At 38.4% G+C, this 25,003-nt stretch overlaps 1 long non-coding RNA gene across 1 annotated transcript in view; it reads left to right on the forward strand.

Moving 5' to 3' along the window:
* The first annotated feature begins 572 nt into the window (after positions 1–572).
* LOC104659889 overlaps positions 573–25,003 on the forward strand; it is a 29,961-nt gene continuing 5,530 nt past the window's right edge. The window contains exons 1-2 of the long non-coding RNA XR_747647.1: positions 573–646; positions 2,160–2,265. This is a non-coding gene — a long non-coding RNA (uncharacterized LOC104659889). The remainder of the gene's footprint in view (positions 647–2,159; positions 2,266–25,003) is intronic.

Below are 25,003 nucleotides of genomic sequence, written 5' to 3' on the forward strand. Positions count from 1 at the left end.
ATTATTAGCTTGGAGAGGCTCTGTTATTATTATTTTTTTTTCATTTTAGTATAAGATATTAGGATCCCTGCCTATGTAAATGAAGTCAGGAAACACACTGAGATGTTAGGATATTTCTATTTTCTTCTTTCCTGGGTAGGTTCTCCTAAAAGATGTCAACGTTCAATTGTTGGCTAGCAACCTGTGGCATTTAATTATTCTTGACGTTTAATCCATCATGGTGTGAAAAAAAAAGAAAACGTAGCCTGTCTACTCCTCCTACTCTTCCAAGAGAAACAATAGAATAATTAAATTGGTAACTAAAGTGCTAAGAATAATGAGAAACCACATAAGACTAGCATGATGTTACTCTTAGAACATTAACAGGAAACAAGTTCTGAGGCTATCTCCTCCTACTTCATTTTTTTTTTTCTCTTCCTGTCCAGATAATCATGAGTCATCATCCTGTATAAATGAATAATAGTTTAATTTAAAGAAGCCAATATTGTTTGGAGGTCGTTTATCACTTCACGGCTCTCATTCACAGTCAAGTCATGTGGAACTACACAACTTTCTTTTTGTGCACTGGAGCTGGAAATCTTCTTGAGTTTGTGAGGCCTTACTTCTGCATATTTGAATCTGGTGACCAAATTAAACATTGTTCTAAGTAAGCGGGTGGGTGGGGATGGTGATGGGCTGGGACTGAGGTGGGGAGACAGAGAGCTGCCTTGAGAGATTTTGGGCTTTCGCGCTTGTGGTTTCAGGGCATGGAAGCTGGATTTGGATTTGAATAGTAGTATGTTGATAGTGGTGTGTGTGATAGAGAACTGATCCTAAACCTTAATATTTCAATAAGAACAATCATAAAGGACAGAAAATGGGACACTTTTTAAAGGCTAACTAAAGAAATTGGATTCATACTGTTAGGACTAATGATTGAAAGCAAAGGAAAACTCAAGCAACGTTCCTCAGCCGGCACATTCAAATGATAAATTACATTTAAGCACTGAAAGAAACAACAGCTGCAGTTAATGAAAAGCCAAATTTATCTAAATTTCTCCAGTTGATCAGTCAAAATAATCAGTATGGCTCTCACTCCATAATCACTTTTTGGTGGGGGAGGGGGAGGGGAGGGGAGATGAGAGACGGGGAGGACAAAGAGAGAAGATAGGTTTTTATTTTAAAAGGTATAGCTTCCAAAAAGGAACTGTAAAACTACTGAGTTGCAGAAAATTCATTTTCTTGTTATCAATGTCATCAATACTCTAGATTTGTTGTTTTATTTTTAACTCTCCTAAGGATAATGCAGTTGGCTTTTGTATGGAATGAAGCCTATAGACATGGGCTGGAGGCGGGAAATCCGGGGGTGGGTTGTGATAATGATACAAATCTGAAATGCTTTCCAAAGCATCATATGTCCATTGAGCTGTTTCATTATTACAACACCTGTGAAATAGACAACAGGTATTGTTTGTGGCAGTTTTACACAGACAGGTACCAAAGGTTTGGTGGGGGCAAGTGACCTACCCAAAGTCAGCTAATAAGCTCATCTACAAGGTGGGGACAGAAGAAGATGTCCACACTCGTCACCAAACGCTCTACTAGAAAACAGAAATAAATTCTCCATGCCTCATATCCTTACATGGTGAAAGCAGGAAAATCCTGTTGCAGAAACCACTTGGAGGAGCTGCCATCACAGGCTGCTTGGGGCCAGCTTCCTTCCAGCACAGAGCTCAGCGCAGAGCCTGCATGTGGTGTGGAATTCCATTAGAACTTACTCACCATATGTTTGTCTGCTGGTGTTCAATGGAACCTGAGGGAGGGCATAATGGATCTCCGTTACTAAACCGTGTGGAAGGCTTCCAGAGATTTAATAGTCTACCTCGAGGTGATGAATAGAGGCGCTCTTGTGTGCCTTGCATAATCAGGGAGGCTTGGTGCTCTGAATGCGCCACACTCTCCTCCAACACCCTTCTGGAAAAGTCTGTACAGCTGGCACTCCTGGAGTCATTTCAAAAGTGGAGATGGGCGGGGAGGGTGCCTTCCTCTCATCTTCCTTGAGAAAAGATCTGCGGGATGAGATTGCACTGATAGCTGGAGATTTTGAGTAGAAGGAAATAGGCTAGAAGATTGGAGAGGAGAGAGAAGGCATTCGGTGACCTGGATTTCCCTCCTTGCAGATGTAGTGGTCTGATCATTCTATCAAGGCCATGACTGTGAAGAGCACTGTGGGTGATGGCTGGTGGCTCGCGGGAGCTGGCTTGTGCATGGCGCCCAAAGCCAAAGGTGAGGGGCCGCTGGTAGCACTGAACCATGAGGCTGCCAAATGGCCATGAAATTTTATTCCTTTCAGTTAATTTTCTCGTTGATGTGCTTTTAATTCATATGGCGTAGGAGCGACAGAAATAGAACTATGGTAGAACTTTGCTGGTTCGTCTGCCAGGGAACTGAACACTTGAAAAGGTAGGAGCACAAAGAGACTGAGCCCGTGAACTCAGGAAGGGCAGAAACCAAGCTGCTTCTCCAGTGGATTCAAAGTCTAGATAGCTGTGAGAGTGGGGGACATGGAGAGTGCAGATTATTAGTTCTTTTTCTCATTCCTGTGGCTCTTTACCATCCCCTCTGGTCTTCCGCCATCTTGTAGGTAACATTTCTCATTGCTGCCTCTTCTCTTCTCTTCCTTTTTTTTTTTTTTTAACAGAATTTCACTTTTGTTACCCAGGCTGGAGTACAATGGTGCAATCTCGGCTCACTGCAACCTCCGCTTCCCAGGTTCAAGCGATTCTCCTGCCTCAGCCTCCCGAGTAGCTGGGGTTATAGGCATGCACCACCACGCCCGACTAATTTTGTATTTTTAGTAGATACAGGGTTTCTCCATGTTGGTGAGGCTGGTCTCGAACTCCCGACCTCAGGTGATCTGCCCTCGTTGGCCTCCCAAAGTGCTGGGATTACAGGCATGAGACACCACGCCTGGCCTTCCTTTCCTTTTTTGACAGTCTAACCCACATATTAAATCCTACCATGAAAACCAAAGCCCATCCCTCCAGTATGGACTCTGCATTGCACCAAAATATGAGGGCATTTTTGGTACCCGGAGCCATGTTTGAAGTGGATGGAATACTGAAAGCCAGACAGAGAGCCATCTTTTCATGGGCTTGCCTGCAGGTCTGTGCATGAAGGAATCTTGTATAATTCTTCCGGTTTAAGCAAACTCTGAGGTATTTGTTTTTTCATTTATTCAGCATCTACCATGTAGCACGTACTACTTGTCAGACATGCAGAGTACAACAACAAACAAGGCTTGGTGCTTGCCCTCTAGAGGCTTTCTGGGAATGCATTAAAATAAATCAGAAGTTGGTGAAGTGTTAGATGTGTGGCAGAATTTCCTTTTCCTATCTCTTTGTTTACACATGGAACTCCAGGAATTGGGAGAGGATAATGGGGCTAATTGTAATGTCAAGGTAGAGAGAGAGTTTGTAATGTGACTTAAGGTTGGGAAGGGGCAAATTTTCTTTTAGGATTATAAAGTAAAATTATATCAGACGCTAGCCAAGGGTGCAGCTGGGCATGAATCACTTATCTAGACCTAATGGGCAGTTATTGGCAGGAGATTGTTCTCCCATGCCAGTGAGAGATGCATCTGAAATTGTTTTTAGATACTTGAGGAGAACAAAAGAAATAAAAGAGGAAGCTGAGCCAGAGAGTGGGCCACCTCCGCTCCCTCAACTCCTGGGGTCCAAAGCTCCCCTTGTCTTTCCTCTAGAAGCAAAAGAGGGAGAGAATAGCTTAGACTACAACACGTGGCAGGCTTTGAACCTTGCAAGATCAGGGATGCACCAAAGCTAAAGGAAGAGAATTAATTTCAGGAATGGAAAAGTCTGGGACTTCTGGAGCAAAGAAACTAGGAGAAAGAACGTCAGAAAATTTGGGGAGTTCAACTAGCCTTTACTTGTTTATACTTGTAGTGCTGGTGATATTCTCAGGGTGTACTTGAAGATCAAAACAAGAAAGAGTTTCTAATTCAACTAGGGTAGGAGGGTTTAGGGGAGAGTGGAAGAAGTGTACCATCATCTGTAAATCCTGAGACATCGTAGACATTAGCACAGGACAGTCAAACAGAGGCCAGCAGATATTAGCTCTGTTCGTTATTCTTCACAAATTCCTGTGCTTTCTCTGTATACACCTCGTCTTTTCTCCTTTGCAACATTATCTTTATGAGGATTCTTTGTTCTTTTCTACCAGACTAGTGGTTGTGGATATACTTGGGACTCTTCCTTTTCCCAGTGCTAGACTTTCTAGTTAGGAGGATCAGTAGGTCTCTGGGGATAGAGTAGGAAATTCAAAGGTCATAGAAAGATGAGGCATGGGACAGAGAGCTGCAGGGAGAATCATTACTCTTTCTTCTCAACCATAAAGTTTTCTGCAGTGTGACATCAGGTTGGCCTTCCAGGCCTATTTCTCAGTCCTGCTGTAGTCACCCTGGCTTCTGGGCCTTCCCTTGACGTTCCTTGGCTTCTTTGTCATGCTATTGTTTATGAAGTCTCTGGTTTCCTTTACCAGTCCTAAAGGGGATGCTATCCATTTCCTCTCAATCCTACCTGATGCAGCTTTGGGAAATGCACAAAAGACTCTTCTTACAAACTCCTTGAGCATTTATTGGCAGAATGTTGTTCCTTGGAGGTAGCTAATTTTTTTTTTCTTTCTTCTAGATGCTTTTGGGATTTTTTTTCTGTGATTTGCTGTTCCAAAAATTCATGAGAATGTATCTGGATATGGATGTGATCCCTTTCAAAGTTAAAAACCCAAATTCTTCTCTCTAGGCCTTTTCCACTTTTTATCTGCAAAGTGGGAATAACTACTTACCTTCAGATTGTTGGGAGAGTTTAATAAGATGAAAGACATAAAAGCACAGTATCACCTGCAAGTTTACCCCCTCCCTACCTCAGCAAATCCATACCTGGCCAATTAGCAAGAGTAGAAGATTTCTAAAGGTTCCCCAGTAGCCTTACATAGGGAAAGGTGGTGCTTTCAGCTACAGAATATCTTCTCAGCATTTGTAAGCTTCTTTAATTGGTAACAGATCCAATGATCCAATCCAGCAGCTGCAGCAGATAGAAGAGTTGAAAGATTCTAGAAGCTGCCTACTCCTGCTGCATTAGACATTTACATTATAATCATTGGCCTCATTTTCCTGTTTATCTCCTTAAACTTTTTTTTAATCAGCTTTTTCCCCCAGGTGTGATTTACATACAGTTATATTCACGCTTTTAAGTGTTCAGTTCATTAAGTTTTGGCAAATATTTATCATCACTGCCTCATTATACTCACGATAAAGAATCTCGTCATCACCCCAGAATCTACTGCATGCTTCTTTCCCTTTAATCACCTCTGCCTCCTTCCAGTCCCTGGCAATCACTGTTGGGCTTTCTATCATTTTAGTTTTGCCTTTCCCTGTATTTCTTATAAATTGAATCATACAGTTAGGTAGTTGTATGTCTTGGGTTTCTTTCACTTAGCAAACTGCTTTTAAGATTCATCCATGTTGTTTTATGTAGCATGAACTATTTCCTTTATATTGCTGAGTAGTATCCCAATGTATAGATATACCAGAATATGCTTGTTTATTCATAGTTGATAGACATTTGGGTTATTTGCAGTTGTTGACTATTATTAATAAAGTGACTATGAACATTTGTACACAAAACATTATGTAGAAATATGCTTCCATTTCTCGGGTAAATACTATGAGTAGAATTGCAGAGTGATATGATAAGCGTATGCCAAAATGGTTTCCAAAATGGCTGTAAAATTGTATATTCCCACCAGCAATGTATGAGTTTCAGTTGCTCCATATTCTCATCAATCCTAGGTATTGTCAGTCTTTTTAATTCTAGCTATTTCAGAGAGAGTATAGTGGTATTTCATTGTGGTTTTAATTTGCATTTCTCTAATGACTAATGACGTTGAACATCTTTTTACGTGCTTATTTGCCATTCATATTTTCTTTGTTCAAATCTTTTGCTCATCTAAAAAATCGAGTTGTCTTATTATTATTGAATTATGTTTTTTAATATGTTCTGGATTCAAGTCTTTCATCAGATACAAATTTTGCAGACATTTTCTCCCACCCATTTTGTGGCTTGTATTCTTATTAATAGTCAATTTTAAAGATCAAAAGTTTTTAATTTGACAAAGTCTAATTTGTCATGCTTTTCTTTGTATTTTCTGTGTCCTATTTTTGAAATATTTTCCTAATCCAAGATCACAAATATTTTTTCTTATGGATTTTTTTGAAGTTTTATAGTTTTAGCTCTTATATTTAGACATGTGATGCTTCTTGAGTTAATTTTTATGTATTGTGAAAGGTTAGTGTCTAGGCTTGTTATTTCTCCAGATGGATATCCAATTGTTCCAGCACTATTTGTTGGAGAAAACTATCTTTCCCCATTGAATAACCTTGACATCTTTGAGTAGATCTATTATTGGACTCCTTTTTGTTCCACTGATCTGTATGTCTATCCTCATATAAATACTATACTGACTTAATTATTATAGCTTTACAGTAAGTCTTGAATCAGGTAGTGAACACTTTCTAACTTTTTCTTTTTCAAATTTATTTTAGCAATTTCAGGTCATTTTATTTCCCTATAAAATTTAGAATCAGCTTACCAGTTTCTACAAAAAGACTGCTGTGATTTTGATTGGGATTGTATTAAACCCTTAGATGAATATGGGAAAGTTGGTGCATTAATAATTTTGAGTCTTTCATTCATGAACATAGTATGTCTATTTATTCAGATCTTCTTTAATTTCTTTTAGCAATACTTTATTTTGTAGTTTTTAGTATGTCAGTATTACACATATTTAGACAAATCTCTAACTCTTCATATTTTTGACACAATTGTAAATGGTATATTTATATTTTAAAAGTAAACATCCAATTATTTGTTGCTAGTATATATAAATGCAATTGATTTTTATATATTCATCTTGTATTCTGTGATCTTGCTAACCTCACTTTTTAGTTCTGGTAGCTATTTGTATATTCCTTGGGATTTTTCATGTGGACAATTGGGCCATCTGCAAATAGAGACAGTTTTACTTCATTATTTTAACTCTCTATGATTTTAATTTTTTTTCTTCCCTTATTGCACTGGTGGAATATCAGTACAATGTTAAATAGAAGTGGTGTGAGCAGAGATCCTGACCTTGTTCCTGATTTTAGGGAGAAAGCGTTCAGTCTTATCTCCACATATGTTAAAATTCCAGAATACCATTTTCTTATTTTTTTAGATAGTCAACTATCTTTTAAAGACATTAAAAAATCAGATTAAAGTCTTTTATACTTGCCATTTCCGTTGCTCTTCATCCCTTTGTGAAGATCTAAATTTCCATCTGATATTTTCCTTCTGCCCGAGGAATTTTAACCTTTTTTTGTAATGCATGTTTGCTGACAAAGAATTATTTAGGCATTTGTTTTTCCCAAAACATCTTTATCTTGTCTTCAGTTTTGAAAGGTAAGTATGCTGAGTATAAAACTCTACATTGACAGTGTTTTCTTTTAGTATTTTAAACATGTCTCTCCATTGTCTTCTGTCATGCATATTTTTGGAGAAGTCTGCTGACATTCTTATTTTTGTTTATTTGTATTAAATGTGTCATTTTTTATTTGACTGCTTTTAAGATTTTCTTTTTTTGGCACTTTTATGACAATTTGCCTTGGTGTGATTTTCTATGTCTATTTTGCCTGAAGTTTGTTGAGTTTCTTGGATTTGTGGATTTACAGTTTTCATCAAATTTAAAGTTTTTTGGCCATCATTTCTTCAAATTTTTTTTTCTTTCTGTCTCAATCCCTAGTCCTTTTTTCCTTTCAAAACTTTAATTAAATGTATGTTAGACTGGCTGATATTTCCCCAAATTCACTGACGTCTTGTTTAGCTCTGTTCATTTTTTAAATTCTTTTTTTTCTCTCTGTGCTTTACATAGAATTTTTTTTATTGCTACGCTTTCAAATTCACTTTTTGTTTTTGCAATGTTTAATATGCTGTTAATCTTATCCAGTGTATTTATCAATACATATCCCTAGAAGTTCATATGTTTCTTTTTTATATCTTCCACTTTTTTTCTCGTCACATTTATGTTTTGAAAAATATCCTTGAATATATGGAATATATTTTTGATAGTGTTTTTAAGTCTTCTCTATTAATTTAATTATTTCTGTTGTTGTTTCTGGGTCAGTTTCGACTGGTTGAATTTTCCCCTAGTTATAGATCATATTTTTCTGCTTTTTAAAACATGCTTATAACTTTTTATTGGACTCTAGTCATTATGAATTTTATGTTCATTCATGCTGGGTTTTGCTGTATTCTTTTTTCTTTTTTTTTTTTTTTTTTTTTGAGACGGAGTCTCGCTCTGTCGCCCAGGCTGGAGTGCAGTGGCCGGATCTCAGCTTACTGCAAGCTCTGCCTCCCGGGTTTACGCCATTCTCCTGCCTCAGCCTCCCAAGTAGCTGGGACTACAGTCGCCCGCCACCTCGCCCGGCTAGTTTTTTGTATTTTTTTTTAGTAGAGACGGGGTTTCACCGTGTTCGCCAGGATGGTCTCCATCTCCTGACCTCGTGATCCGCCCGTCTCGTTTTGCTGTATTCTTTAAAGCTTGTCAAATTTGTTCTGCATATAGTTATGTTACTTTCATGTCAGTCTTATCATTTCCAGGCATACTTTTAAGTTTTGTTAGGGCATGTCCAGAGCAGCCTTTATTCTACTGATCATTTAGCTTCACTATGAAACCACCCCCATTCTGAGGACTCTATTCAGTTTCCTGTGTATCATGAGATCCCTCGTCTGTGGTGGTTCGGAATTTGAACATAAACTCTTCCTAGCCATATGTGAACTATGAAAATTATTTGATCTATTACTTTCCAAAGTTTCACGCCATATTATGTACAGATTATTTCTCAAAGACTTGAGGGCATCCCTCTGTAGTTATCCGGAACCCTCTGTGCAGCCCTACTTACTCTTGTCTGCAAATTCTAGACACGTTGGCCTCCTATCTTTGTTTCCTAAACTTAGTGAGAAAAAGTCAACTGAATTCCCTTCCTGTTTGAGTTCTCCCTCCTGTACTGAGGCCTGGAAACTCTCTCTAGGCAGGCAGTGATTTGGGTTAATTTTACTGCTCATCTCATTTGTTTCCTTTCTCTCACAGATCATAGTCCCATGCTATCTGCTGCACATGTCTGAATACTATTTCATACTTTTTGTCTGATTTTCAGTTGTTTACAGAGACATTTCCCATAGCAGTTAATTCTTCATTGGCAGAAGTGAAAGTCCTAGACTTTTAACAAAGGAAGCAATTGATGCACAAATACATTCCTTATATTTTTTAAAAAAGGGCAAATAATACTGGTTAAATGCAATTCCCTCTAGATTTCTTCACCTGTCCTCATCCAATGTCACCTCTACCCTACATCAGTCCTTTCTGTAGAGGTAACTACCATTACCAGTTTGGTGTTTATTTTTTCTATTTTTTTTCTGAGCTCATTCAATACATTTACAAATTTATATTTGTTTAAATGGGAATATGCTATGGTTTTATATTTTTTGAGATTTGACCATTTTCGTATAAACTGAAATTTGTACAACTTGTCATTTTCACTTAGTGTACGTCTGTGATATGTTGCCATATGAGTTTAAATAAATATATCTTATTCTTTTAAACTGCTGCATAGTATATTAATATGAATATGGACATATGGACATACTATATAGTATCTAGTTTATCCATATGAATATGTTTTAATTCATTTGACAACTTCCTGTCTTTAGACTTCTTACCTTTCTGACCAATAAGTAGTTATGGACTACTGAATATTTGATTAAAAAAAACAAATTGTAACCAATATTAATCATTCAGAGTGGTTGCTAATATGTCAACTGAAATAACATAATATTAAAGCAAATAATCCCTGCCCCCAGGTTATAAAATGGAACATTGCTAGTTTTTTAGAAATTTTCTTTGTTTCTTTCTGACATAATTCCCTCTACCCTTCAAACATAACTACACACTACTCTTCTGTGGTAATCATTTCTCTTGTTTACTTTATACTGTTACCACTAATGCACGTCAGTAAATTGCATTGCATTTCCTTTTCTTTTTGAACTTAATACAAATGGAATGACACTGTAAATATTGTTTTGTCACTTGCTTCTTTTCCTCATTTCTGTTTGTGAAATTCATTGACACGTATTATTGATGTGTACTTAATTTTATTGTGGTATATTATTCTACTTTAAATATGTTACACTTTATTTTTTCCATTCTACTGTTGATGTACATTTGGGATGTGTCCAATTTTAGGCAATGTTCCTATGAACAACTGGTACAAACCTTCCAAGGCATGAGTTTCTCTGGTGTATATATCTAGAATTGCTTGGTCATAATGCATGCATGGGTGCTACATTTTTAGGCATGGTCAAATTTTTTCCAAAGGAGTTTTGCAAATATATACCTCCACAAACAGTGTTTGAACTTTGACATTGCATCCACATCCTCACCAGCACTTGGTATTGTAAAACATACTTTTTTTTTTTTTTTTTTTTTTTTTTTTTTTTGAGATGGAGTCTCACTTTGTCATCTAGGCTGGAGTGCAGTGGAGCGATCTCGGCTCATTGCAAGTTCCACCTCCTGGATTCACACCATTCTCCTGCCTCAGCCTCCCGAGTAGCTGGGATTACAGGCATCCGCCACCATGCCCGGCTAATTTTTTGTATTTGTTTTAGTAGAGGCAGGGTTTCCCCATGTTGGCCAGGATGGTCTCGATCTCCTGACCTCGTGATCCGCCCACCTTGGCCTCTCAAAGTGCTGAGACTACAGGCGTGAGCCACCGCACCCGGCGAACATAATTTTTTCAAATCTCATGCCAGTGTAGTAATTGCTAATTGTTCTTTTAATTTGTATTTCTTTGATTATTAGTAAGGTCAAGAACCTTTTCATGTTTGTTGACTATTCAAATTTCCTTTTTATAATTAATTAATTAATTAATTTTTATTTTTTGAGATGGAGTCTTGCTCTGTCGCCGAGGCTGGAGTGCAGTGGCGCTATCTTGGCTCACTGCAACCTCTGCCTCCCAGGTTCAAGTGATTATCCTGCCTCAGCCTCTCAAGTAGCTGGGACTACAGGTGCATGCCACCATACCCAGCTAACTTTTGTATTTTTGGTAGAAATGGGATTTCACTTTGGTGGCCAGGCTAGTCTTGAACTCCTGACCTTGTGATCCACCTGCTCTTTGGCCTTCCAAAATTCTGGGATAGCAGGTGTGAGCCACCGTGCTGGGCCTCAAATTTTGTTTTTTAAAGTCGAGTCTTTTGTTCATTTGTTTTTCTTGCTTCTCCTTCTTCTTTCCTCCTCTTCTTCATCTTCTTTTCTTTTTTTTTTTTTTTTTTAGCAATTTCCATAAATTATACTATAATCTGGATTGTCATTCTTCTTTAATTACTTGAGTTGCAAATATTTTCTACCAGTTGGAGGTTATCTTCCCACTATCTTCATGGTGTCTTTTGATGAACAAAACTTCTTAATTTTAGTATAGTCTAATTTTTCATTTTATTTATTACAAAGTTTACTTTTTGTGTCTTATTTAAAAACTCTTATATACCAAGAAGATATTACCTAAAATATTATATCTTTACTTTTCATATATAGGTGTTTAGGATTAAATAACTGGATTGATTACCTGTATATGTATATGTAGATAAAGGTAAATTTTAATTTTTCTCTAAAGAATACCTGATTCTGACAGCACAATTTTCTTTTGAAATTTTGTTATTTTTCCACTGAACTACAATGCTAACTCAATTATATATCAGTTGTCCTGGTATGTATTGTTGAGGTTCTGGGTTCTCTGTTTTGTTTGATTTTCTCTGTTTCTACCTTTTAGCCTATACCAGGCTGTTTTAATAATAGTAGCTTTATAATAATTTTTAATAATTGGTAGAACAAAGTCCCCTCCCCCCAGTTTTCTTCTTCATGCTTATCTTGGTCAAGAATAGCCAACACTTTAATAGTTTCACATGAATTTTAGAATCAGCTTTCAATTTTAAAGCACTCCAACATACACGTACATGCACATTTCTTTCCTCACTTCTCTCTTCACCCTCCCTGTGCTATTCACATGCAACAAACTGTTGAGATTTTGGTATTTATTCTGTTGAATATATAGATCAATTTAGGGAGAATGGACATCTTTATTACTGGAGTCTTTTGATCCCGTATAGTCTTTGTATTTATTTACATTAAAAATCTTTAAAAGCAGTGTTATTTTTTCCGTAGAGTTTTTTTTATTATTTTATTAAATTTTTTCCTAGAAAATCCATATTTTATAAATGATGTTTTAAAAATGTCACCTTCTAGGTAACTGTTGCTAGTATATAAAAATGTAATAGTTTTTATATGTAATTTTATATCAAATGTTCTTGGTAAACTTGATTCCTATTATGTATCTGAACAACAGTTTTATTTTTTCCAAATCTTTATCCTTTTTATTTTTTTGCAGTATTGTCTAGGATCTCCAGTATATTGTTGAATAAAATTAGTGATAGTGGATATTTTTGTCTTATTTGTAATCACAAAGGGAATACTTTTAATATTTTACTCTTAAAAATGGGTCTTAATATATATTATATATATATGATTATGTATTTTTAAAAAAATATTTATTTATTTTCCCCATAAGTTATTGGGGTACAGGTAGTATTTGGTTACATGAATAAATGCTTTGTGGTAATTTGTGAGATTTTGGTGCACCTATCACCTGAGCAGTATGCACTACACCACATTTGTAGTCTTTTATCCCTCATCCCCCCTCACGCTTCCCCCCAAGTCCCCAAAGCCCATTGTATCATTCTTATGCCTTCGCATCCTCATAGCTTAGCTCCCACATATCAGTGAGCACATATGATATTTGGTTTTTCATTCGTGAGTTACTTCACTTAGAATAATAGTCTGCAGTTTCATCCAGGTCACTGCAAATGCTGTTAATACATTCCTTTTTATGGCCACATAGTATTCCATTATGTATGTATGTGTGTGTGTATATATATATATATATATATAAATATGTAAATCACAGTTTATCCACTTGTTGGGCATTTGGGTTGGTTCCAGGATTTTGCTTTTGTGAATTGTGCCACTATAAACATGAGTGTCCAAGTATCTTTTTCGAATAATGACTTATTTTCCTTTGGGTAGATACCAGGTAGTGGGATTGCTGGATCAAATGGTAGTTCTACTTTTAATTCTTTAAGGAATCTCCACACTGTTTTCTATAGTGGCTGTACTAGTTTACATTCCCACCAGCAGTGTAGAAGTGTTCCCTGTTCACCACATTCATGCCAACATCTACTGTTTTTTTTAATTTTTTGATTATGGCCATTCTTACAGGAGTAAGGTGGTTTTGGTTTGCATTTCCCAGATCATTAGTGATGTTGGGCATTTTTTCATGTTTGTTGGACATTTGTATATCCTCCTTTGAGAATTGTCTATTCATGTCCTTAGCCCACTTTTTGATGGGTTTGTTTGTGTTTTTTTTTTTTTTTTTTTTTTGCTCATTTGAGTTTGTTGTAGATTCTGGGTATTAGTCCTTGGTCAGATGTGTAGATTGTGGAGATTTTCTCCCACTCTGTGGGTTGTCTGTTTACTCTGTTGACTGTTCCTTTTGCTGTTTAAAAGCTCTTTAGTTTAATTAGGTCCCAACTATTTTTCTTGGTTTTTGTTTCATTTGCTTTTGTGTTATTGGTCATGAAATCCTTGCCTAAAACAATATTTAGAAAGGTTTTTCCAATGTTATCTTTTAGAATTTTTATAGTTTTAGGTCTTAAGTTTAAGTGCTTAATCCATCTGGAGCTGATTTTTGTATAAGATAAGAGACGAGGATCCAGTTTCATTCTCCTACATGTGGCTAGCCAATTATCCCAGCACCATCTGTGGAAAAGGGTGTCCTTTCCCCACTTTATGTTTTTGTTTGATTTATTGAAGATCAGTTGGCTTTGGTTTATTTGGTTTATTTCTGGGTTCTCTATTCTGTTTTCTTAGTCTATATGCCTATTTCTATACCAGTACCATGCTGTTTTGGTGACTATGGCCTTATAGTATAGTTTGAAATCAGGTAGTGTGATGCCACCAGATTTGTTCTTTTTGCTTAGTCTTGCTTTGGCTATGCAGGCTCTTTTTTGGTTCCATATGAATTTTAGAATTGTTTTTTTCTAATTCTGTGAAGAATGATGATGGTATTTTGATGGGTATTGCCTTGAATTTGTAGGTAGCTTTTGGCAGTATGGTCATTTTCACAGTATTGATTCTACCCATCCGTGAGCATGGGATGTGTTTCCATTTGCTTGTGTTGTCTATAATTTCTTTCAGCTGTGTTTTATAGTTTTCCTTGTAGAGGTCTTTTGACTCCTTGGTTAGGTATATTCCTAAGTATTTTTGTTTGTTTGTTTTTTGCAGCTATTGTAAAAGGGGTTGAGTTCTTGATTTGATTCTCTGCTTGGTTGCTGCTGGTGTATAGAAGAGCTACTGAGTGTTACACATTAATCTTGTATTGGAAATTTTCTGAATTGTTTTATCAGTTCTGGGAGCTTTCTGGAGGATTTCTTAGGGTTTTCAAGGTAAACGATCATATCATCAGCAAACGGTGACAGTTTGACTTCCTGTTTGCTGATTTGGATGCCCTTTATTTCTTTTTCTTGTCTGATTGCTCTGGCTAGGACTTCTAGTACTATATTGAAGAGGAGTGGTGAGAAGGGGTATCCTTGTCTTGTCCCAATTCTCAGAGAGAATGCTTTCAACTTTTCCTCATTCAGTATTATGTTGGCTGTGGGTTTGTCTTTGATGACTTTTATTACATTAAGGTATGTCCCTTGTATGCTGATTTTGCTGAGAGTTTTAATCATAAAAGGATGCTGTATTTTGTTGAATGTTTCTTCTGCATCTATTGATATGATGATGATCATGTGATTTTCGTTTTTAATTGTGTTTATGTGGTGTATCACATTTTCTGACTTGTATATGTTAAACCATCCCTGTATCCCTGATATGAAACCTACTTGATCATGGTGGATTATCTTTTTGATATGTTGTTGGATTCAGTTGGCAAGTATTTTGTTAAGGATTTTAGCATCAATGTTCATCAAAGATATTGAGCTATAGTTTTCTTATTTGGTTATGTTCTTTCCGGGTTTTGTTATTAGGGTGATGCTGGCTTCATAAAATGAATGAGAGAGGGTTCCTTCTTTCTTTATCTTATGGAATAGTGTCAAAAGGATTAGTACCAATTCTTCTTTGAATGTCTGGTAGAATTCTGCTGTGAATCTGTCTGGTCCTGGACTTTTTTTTGTTCGTAATTTTAAAATTCATTTCAATCTCTCTGCTTGTTATTGGTCTGCGGGGGGTGTCTAATTCTTCCTGATTTAAGCTAGGAGGGTTGTATTTTTCCACCTCTTCTAGGTTTTCTAGTTTATGTGTGTAAAGGTGTTCATAGTAGCCATGAATGATCTTTTGTATTTCAGTGTTGTCAGTTGTAATAACTCCTGTTTCATTTCTTAGTGAGGTTATTTGGATTTTCTCTCTTCTTTTCTTGGTTATTCTTCTAGTGGTCTATCAATTTTATTTATCTTTTCAAAGAACCAGCTTTTTGTTTCATTTATCTTTTTTAAAATATGGTTTTTTTTTTGTTTGTTTTTATTTCATTTAGTTCTGCCCTGATCTTAGTAATTTCCTTCCTTCTGCTGCACTTGGGTTTGGTTTGTTCTTGTTTCTCTGGTTCCTTGAGGTGTGACCTTAGAATGTCAATTTGTGATGTCTTTTTGATGCAGGTACTTAGGGCTGTGAACTTTCCTCTTAGCATCACCTTTGCTGTATCAAAGAGGTTTTGATAGGTTGTGTCATTATCATCATTCAGTTCGAAGAATTTTTTAATTTCTATCTTGATTTTGTTTTTGACCCATTGCTAATTCAGGAGCAGGTTATTTAACTTCCATGTATTTGAAGAGCCTTTTTTTGTCATATTACTAGGCTTGGCTTCCTTCTCATTTGGGTAGGCTCCGTCAGAGGGAAGGTCTAGGGTGAAGGCTGCTGCTTCAGATTCTTTTGTCCCACGGGGTATTCCCTTGATGTATTACTCTCCCCCTTTTCCTATGGATGTGGCTTCCTGTGAACCGAACTGTGGTGATTGTTGTCTGTCTTCTGGGTCTAACCACCTAGTGAGTCTACCCAGCTCTGGACTGGTACTGGGGGTTGTTTGCACAGAGTCCTGTGATGTGGACCGTCTATGGGTCTCTCCGCTGTGGATACTAGTGCCTGTTCTGGTGGAGGTGGCAGGGGGTGTGCAATGGACTCAATGAATGTTCTTAGCTTTGGTGGTTTAATGCTCTATTTTTATGCTGGTTGGCCTCCTGCCAGTAGGTGGAGCTTTCCAGAAAGCATCAGCTTTAGTAGTATAGAGAGGGATCGATGGTGGTTGGGGTCCTAGAACTCCGAAGATTATATGCCCTTTATCTTCTGCTACCAGGGTAGATAGGGAAGGACCATCAGGTTGGGGCAGGGCTAGGCATTGAACTCAAATTCTCCTTGGACTTTGGGTAGATCTTGCTGTGTCTGCTGTGGGGGATGGGAGTGATGTTCCCAGGTCACTGGAGTTGTGTACATAGGAGGGTTATGGCTGTCTGCTGAGTCAGGCAATTTGTCAGGAAAATGGGGGAAAGCTGGCAGTCACAGGCCTCACCCAGTTCACATGCAAAATGAAGGAGTGGTCTCACTCCCACTGTGCTTCCCCCAGCAGCCCCGGTCTGTTTCCAGGCAGAGGGCATGATGGAGGGTGTGACGGGGTTGAAAACCTGCCCTAGGCTTTCCACCTCCCAGCTGCCAGAGAAAAGGGCTTGGTTCTTCCCCTGCCTGTGGAGTCTGCATGCCAGATTTGCACCCTCCCCTGAGTTCTGGCCATGAGGCTTCTTGCCCCATTCAAATTGTTAGAGAGTTCAGTTAGAGATTTCCTTCTCCCTGTGGAGTTGTAACCCCTGCTCCTCTTTCAATGGAACCCTGTGGTGTTAGGCAGGAATAGCCAGCTAGGTGACCCAGCGAGCGCCCAGGGCCTTTCTGCTGCTTCCTCTACCCCTGTATTTCACTCGACTCTAAATTGGCTCAGCTTCAGGTAAGGTCGGAAACTTCTCCCACAAACAGACCTTCAACTTCTCCAGTGGGAGTGTGTGTTTGGGAGAGGAGGGTCTCCCTTTCCCACCTCTGCATTTGAGGCACTCACAGTATTTGGGGTGTTTCCTGGGTCCTGCAGGAGCCATCTGCTTCCTTCAGAGGGTCTGTGGGTCGTCTCAGGATTGCTGGTTTGTTCTTGCAGTCGATCTGGAGCTAAAATTCACACTGCGAGCTTCCGAAAGCTGTTCTGTCTGGAGCTGCAATGTAGTCCTGCCTCCCATCTGCCATAATGATCTCTCTCTCTGTTTATGTATTTTTGAAATTATTACTTTAAAAATTTGTTAAGAATGTTCCCTTTTCCTATTTTTCCTGATAGTTTTTACTTTAAATTATTAAAGGATTAAAATGCTATCAACTGCTTTTTAATGCAGTTACTGTGATAATCACATGATTTTTCTCTTTTACTCTCTTAATGTGTTGGATTATGTTAACTAATATTTTTAGTGTTAAACCAAACTTAATCATGATGTATTATTCTTTTTATACACTGTTTTATTTTGTTTTCCAAAACTATGCTTAGTAATGCATGCAGTACTCTTTCCTTGAATGGTCCTTTTATACTTTGATATCAAAGTTAAGTTAGACTCATGCTCAGGATGTAGAAAAAGTTAGGAAGCATATGAAAAAGCAAGAAAAAAAATACAGCTTCAAAGACAAAGCAATCATCAGATCAGAATAAAATATGGCACAAATGTTGGAATTACCTGACAGGGATTTAAAATAAGTATAACGAATACTTTAAAGGATCTAATGGAAAAAGCAAACAACATGCAAAAGCAGACAGATAATCTCAGTAGGGAAATGAAAACTACAAAAATCATCACATGGAAATACTAGAAATGAAAAACACAATAAAAGAGATGAAGAATGCCTTTGTCAGGCTCATCAATAGACTTGATACATCTGAGGAACAAAAACAGTGAATTTAAAACTAGATCTGTAGAAATTATTCAGACTAAAATACGAAGAGAGAAAAACGAAAACAAAACAAAAGCATCAGAACAGACTATTCAAGAATTCTGTGACAATATCAAACATTTAAACGTATGTATATCTGGAATTCTAGAATGGAGAGAGGAGGAGGAAAAGGAAGAAGGAGGAGAAAGAGGAAAAAGAAGAACTGGAAGAGAAGGAAGAAGGAGGAGGAGGAAGAAGAAGAGAAGGAGGAGGAGGAAGAGGAGGAAGAGGAGAAGTGAAAAAAATGGGGAAGGGGAAGAATAAGAGAGGAGGAAGAAGGGGAAGAAGAAGAAAGAACAAGAAGAAGGGGGAAGAGGAGGAGGAAAAAGAAGGAGGAGAAAAAGGAAGAAGAAGGAAGAGGAGGAGAAGAAGGAGAAGGAAGAAGAAGGAGGAAGAAGAAGAAAGGGAAGAGGAGGAGGAAAAAAAAAAACAACCCAAAGCTGAATAACTTGAAGTCTGATGTTCGAGGGCAGGAAGCATCCAACATGGAAGAAAGATGTAGGTCAGAAGACCAAGCCAGTCTAGTCTTTCCATGTTCTTCTGTCTGCTTTTATTCTGACCATGCTGGCAGCTGATTAGACGGTGCCCACCCAGACTGAGGGTGGGTCTGTCTTTCCTGGTCCTGACTCAAATGTTAATCTCCTTTGGCAACACCTTCACAGACACACCCAGGAACAATGCTTTGCTTCCTTCAATCCAATCAAATTGACACTCAGTATTCACCATCACATGGAAAGTCTTGATTTTTCAGAAAATTTTTGATGACTTGGACTTCCTTTTTATTCTTCCTATGTATAGTGTCATCTTGATTACACTTATTACATGAACAAACCTCTACAAACCCTAGTTTGTAGCTGGCTGGCACCTCTTGACTTTCAGAGTGAATATTTCATCACTGTTATATAGGGCATAGGTTTCAAACCAAAATGTTTAAATGATGGGTCAGTGAATGTACATGATGGAAGCATGCAGTGAGTATAACAGACTTGATATTCTCTTGGTCTATATCCCCACTTTTCATAGTGACACAAATAACAGAGGAATAGTTCTCTATTACAAGAAAAACAGCAGCAGAAGCATGATGGTAAATGGCAGCTGGCATTGGGTCTCAGTGTCAGGGAATCAATATGGAATGGTGGCAACTGGCAAACTGGAAAGCACATGGCTTGTCTAAAGGGAGCAATTGTTATTAGGCAAGCTGATTGCTGCCAGATGAATGGATAAGCCTAAGTTTAATAATCTAGTTTTCAGGACATGTCTGGAAATCAGAGTATATATGTGAAATCTCTTATTTTGAATATGCTATCAACTAACCTATTTTTTTTTTTAAAGAACAGTTGAGGCAAGAGAACATAGGTGGACCAAATATGAACTTTGTGTTTGCTAGTTTTCCTGCAAGCAGAGTTATTCTCATGCAGACCTTTTGAAATGGAATCATATCATCAACATACAACTGAAAAGATCAAGGCTTAGTTTAGCAGAAAGTTGAATGACACTTTATTAATCATGTGGTATTTGTTGTTTGAATTAAAAATGCTTACATGCTCTCCTCCCAGCATTTATTTCAATTAGTGACTGATTTGGTTCAGAAAGTTGAATTTCAGTTTCTTCTTCAGGAAAAAGTGAAAATTATTAGAAGTAATAGGTTTAGGGAAGAGATTAAGTCCCATTTGGACATCATAAGGTGGAAACAACCTTATTTTCATTTAGGTAAGCAAAACTTTGGTTTTCTTTAAGCAACATAACAAGAGAGGTTGTCATTTTCCAAGTGTGAAATGTTAACCTGACAGGGCTAGGGGACAAATATCAAAGTTAACATATGGGTTACATTTGCATGTTTTCTTTCATCACTGTCCTGATAAACTGTAAGTGATTTTCAGCTATATGTTAAAGCCTGTCTGTTTATGTAAGAGCAAGACTTTAGCAAGTTTGTTAAGTGCCTCCTTCAGTTTTGTTCCAGAATAGTGGGAACTGTTTACAGAAGGTATGAAACCATGAGACTCTCAATCCTTTCGTGTAAATGTCTTGATTAATACATTGTACAGGATCTAGTATATTGAGAATAGGAAGTAACTCATTCTTAGCTCTATAATTTTTTTTTTTTTTTAGATGGAGTCTTGCTCTGTTGCCCAAGCTGGAGTGCAGTGGCATGATCTTGGCCCACTGCAACCTCTGCCTCCTGGGTTCAAGTAATTCTCCTGCCTCAGCCTCCCGAGTAGCTGGGATTACAGGTGCATGCCACCACACCCAGCTAATTTTTATATTTTTAGTAGAGACAGGGTTTCACCATATTGGCTAGGCTGGTCTCGAAAACCTGACCTTGTGATCCACCCGCCTTGCCCTCCCAAAGTGCTGGGATTACAGGTGTGAGCCACTGCACTTAGCCAAAATTTTTTTTAACTAAAAGTGTGCGTGTGCGTGTGTGCGCACATATGCACACGCGCATGAGGGTAGAGATAGGAGAAAAGGAAGACTGCGATGTAGTATTTAATGTATTTTTATATTTAAAATGGGTTTTTGTAGACGACATATAGTTGTGTCTTATTGTGTATCCATCTGACAATCTCTGACTTTTCATTATGTTTAGATCATTTATATTTAAAGTGATTAGTGACACAATTGGATTAATATCTACTTTATTTATAACTTTTCATCACTTTTCCTTTTCCCCTATTTTTTGCTTTCTTTCATTTTAGTTGAGAATTTTATATAATTTTTTCCCCTTTTGCATACCAAGGATACTTTTAAAAGTGTGTTTTTACACTTGCCCTATATTTGCAATATAAACTTATTTACTAATTTAATTCCATTTTCAAATAACACTACCTCACTTCATGTGTAGTGCAGATATCTAATCATAACAGAGTATTTCCAATTCCTGGGATGTAGACTTTTTTATTTCATTTGTTCAACAAAATTAATGTAGGATAGATTCTATGTCAGGCACTGTGCTGGTTTTGAAGAGTACGTTGGTACGTTGTAACACTGTCACAGTCTGCCCTTGTGGAAACTGTTTTTCAACAGGGAGACTGACATGAATGAATCTATCACACAGGTACAGATTGATACATGCTGATCAGCTTTATTTAGTCCTAATGCAGGCTTGTGACTGAGGGCAGTTTAGAATCTCTTCTTCTGGGAAACTTCTCATTTCACTGGCCTCATGTCTCTGTAGCCATTGGTTTTCCTGAAGATGACAGAGAAAAGCTAGATGACTTCTTGATCAAGAATTCTGAGAATCCTTATTTCTGAACTGAATCAGTTTCTGAAGGGCACAGGGAAGTATAAACTGTCTTTTCTTTTTTTTTGAGGCGGAGTCTTGCTCTGTTACCCAGGCTGGAGAGCAGTGGCGCCATCTTGGCCCACTGCAACCTCTGCCTCCAGGATTCAAGCGATTCTCCTGCCTCAGCCTCCTGAGTAGCTGGGACTGCAGGCACCCGCCACCAAGCCCAGCTAATTTTTTGTGTTTTTAGTAGAGATGGAGTTTCACCGTGTTAGCCAGAATGGTCTTGATCTCCTGACCTCATGATCCGTTCGCCTTGGCCTCCCAAAGTGCTGGGATTACAGTTGTGAGCCACCGCACCCGGTCTATAATCTGTCTTTTCTTTTGACAGCTTTATTCTCACTACCCGCCCCACTACTCCAATTCCCCCCATATTGGATTACTCTGGAACGGTTCTTTTTCTTCTCTTCTATCTCTTCCACTTTTTCTCAAATCTGTAATAACAAGTAGTGGCAGGAGGGTTGATGAGTTTCACAAGGGAAATGGGTACATGGTTTGGGTCCTTCTTTTTTCCTTCCCCTAAAATGGGCTTAAAGCTCATTTCAAATGAAATAATTTGCATAATTTTTATGGGGCATTTCTGAATTGGTAGCATGATAGAATAACCAGTTTCATGCAAATGATAACTGTGAAACTGATTATTGCTGTGAAAAAAGTAATCTTTATTTTTCTATAACTCACTTTACCCTGACTTTGAGCTTCTATATATTACACCTGATGCAGAAAGCTTAATCTTGTTGCCTTTTTCCTTCATCACCGAACTTGGATTGTCATTCTTTTATTGCCTTCTTTCCTCAGCACATTGATGATAAGTTGTATGTGGGCAGCTGACACTCTGAGATTGTTAGAAAAAAAATGTTTTCCATCCTGGCTAACACAGTGAAACCCCGTCTCTACTAAAAAAATACAAAAAACTAGCCGGGGGAGGTGGCAGGCGCCTGTAGTCCCAGCTACTCAGGAGGCTGAAGCAGGAGAATGGCGTGAACCCGGGACGCGGAGCTTGCAGTGAGCTGAGATCCGGCCACTGCACTCCAGCCTGGGCGACAGAGCGAGACTCCGTCTCAAAAAATAAATAAATAAATAAATAAATAAATAAATAAATAAATAAATATTAAAAAAAAGAAAAAAATGTTTTTATTTGTTTATTTATATATTTTTAACTCATCCATTTTGTTACTATTCTGTTACCTTTGAAATGTCACGTATCCCTTTTGACCCTTGGGCATGTCATCCATCCACTCTGGCACATATCCCATCCAAGATGGCACTTTCTTGGATCTGGTCTTTGCTGTCTGTCACCACGACACCCATCAGAGGGGTCTCCTTTTTGTATCCATCACCACGTCTGCTGTTCGTTCTCCAGACTGAGAGGAAGAGGTGAAAGGAGTGCAGGGGAACCTAAACACCGTGACCAGCACTTCACAGGAGCATCATCAGGGTAACTTCTGGCTCATCCCTAATGGTCTATAGAGTTTTTCGAAAAAGGCATTGGCTTTATGGGTTAGGGCTATTTATGTTCAAATGATTTTTTTGTTTGTTTGTTTGACCATGGTGAATTATTTATCTTCTTGAACATTAGTTTCTCCATCTATAAAATGAGTGTAATAAGATCTACTTCAGTGAATAACTGTAAGTTTAAATGAGATGCTATTTCTAAATTACATGATATACTTCCTGGTCCATAATAGACCTATGTTCAACTTCTACCCTCTAACAATGATCTGTAGAGTCTCAAGCAACTTCTTTTCTCTGGTTTTGAATTTCTTCCTTGACAAAATAAGGTCTATGGTAAAGGTGGGAAGGAAGGGTGGGAGTGATGAAAAAGAGGAAGCCATTAAACCAAGTAATATTTGAGGTTCTTTCCATTTTTAAAGTTCTATGATTTTTAGTTGAGGGGACAGAGGGAGTCTGTTTTATTAAGAGAAGTAGCCAGCCCCCCTGGAACATAGAACCAGCCTTACCATGCACTTCTGTGTGATTCCCTGGCTCTGGGATTTCTGGCCATGTTCTGGAGCTACAGTTTCCCTGGCTGTAGCTGGTGACTCACAGCATTGGGTGCACAGAGAAATGATGACTCTGCAAATGAATAAAAACAAAGATGCTATTTTTTTTTTTTAGAAGCTCCTAGGCTATCTTCCTTCTTACTTCCTCCCTCAAACAGAACTTTGAGAGCATCAGGCATTAAGACATTACTGCCAGCCAGGCATGGTGGCTCACACCTGTAATCCCAGCACATTGCGAGGACAATGCAGGATTGCTTGACGCCAAGAGTTCAAGACCAGTCTGGGCAACATAATGAGACTCCATCTCTACAAAAAATTGAAAAAATTAGCCAGGCATGGTGGCCCATGCCTATAGTCTCAGCTACTTGGGATGCTGAGGCAGGAGGATTGCCTGAGGCCAGGAAGTGGAGGCTGCAGGGAGTCATGATCATGCCACTGCACTCTAGCCTGGGGGACAGTGAAATCCTGTCTCAAAAAAAAATTTACTGCTATTCAGCTACCACTTGCTGCTAATTTTCCGTGAGTCTCCTTTGTGTCACTTGTGTTCAACTTATGGCAATGTTTTCTGAGAAACACAACCCTGTGACTGAGCTGAGCATGGGGGCTTGCCAGGTAATAGTTAGCCTGACTTGGGTGGAATAGAGCCAGGCAGAGCCTGAATCATGCCCCTGACATTTGCTGGCTCTGTGACTTTGGAAAAACTTCTTATCATCCCTGATAGTTTCCTCATCTACAAAATGGAGATATTGGGTACCATGTACGATCAAGCTCAATAGTAGCACAGCGAGTTGTGGTGAGGACCAGTGAGATAATGCCTGGGGCATTGTAAACCTGATTCTCATCGGCGAGAAGACTGCCCTGGTGGTGGTTGCAGCTCTGTCACTTGTAGATGGGCTCTGGAGCAGGGAGCGGTTTCTGAGATGTGCCCCCTTTCCTGTGGTCCTCACTGCTGTCCTGAGGCTTGCTGTTCCTGGGTTGCACTGAAGGATACAGCTCTGGGTTCCCTTCTTCCTGACTCACAGGGCCTGGGCAGGCCCCTTCATTAGGTGATTTGTAGTCATCATGATCATCTTACTCGTGAAAAAGAAGCATGCTTTAAAATCATCTGGGGCCCTGTTGAATGGGTAAATACTTTCCTCACCAGGGATTTTTAACCTGGCATCCAAAGACTTTGGGCTGCAAGTCTGTGACTCCATGAAGTGGTCAGTCAAATTTTGATGTGAAAGACCATTTTTCTGAGGAGAGGTCAATGTTTCCCAGTTTCTCAAAGGCAGCTGTGTCTCAGAAAAGGCTGAGGGCCACTGTTTTCTCAGCACAGTACGCTTTGTTGATGGTAAAAGTGCATTTGACATGTTAAAAATCACACCTTGTGGGACGAGCAGAACTCTAAGAGGATCCTGGTGGTGAGGCCTAGAAACCAGGAGATGATGTGAGAGGAAGGCTATTCAATGGCCCAAGTGTGAGTGACTGGCCTCTGTCATCCTCCAGAGTGACTGGAAGGCCATTCCTTCACTGAAGA

Source organism: Rhinopithecus roxellana, chromosome 17 (genome assembly GCF_007565055.1).
Source record: "Rhinopithecus roxellana isolate Shanxi Qingling chromosome 17, ASM756505v1, whole genome shotgun sequence".
NCBI lineage: Eukaryota > Metazoa > Chordata > Mammalia > Primates > Cercopithecidae > Rhinopithecus > Rhinopithecus roxellana.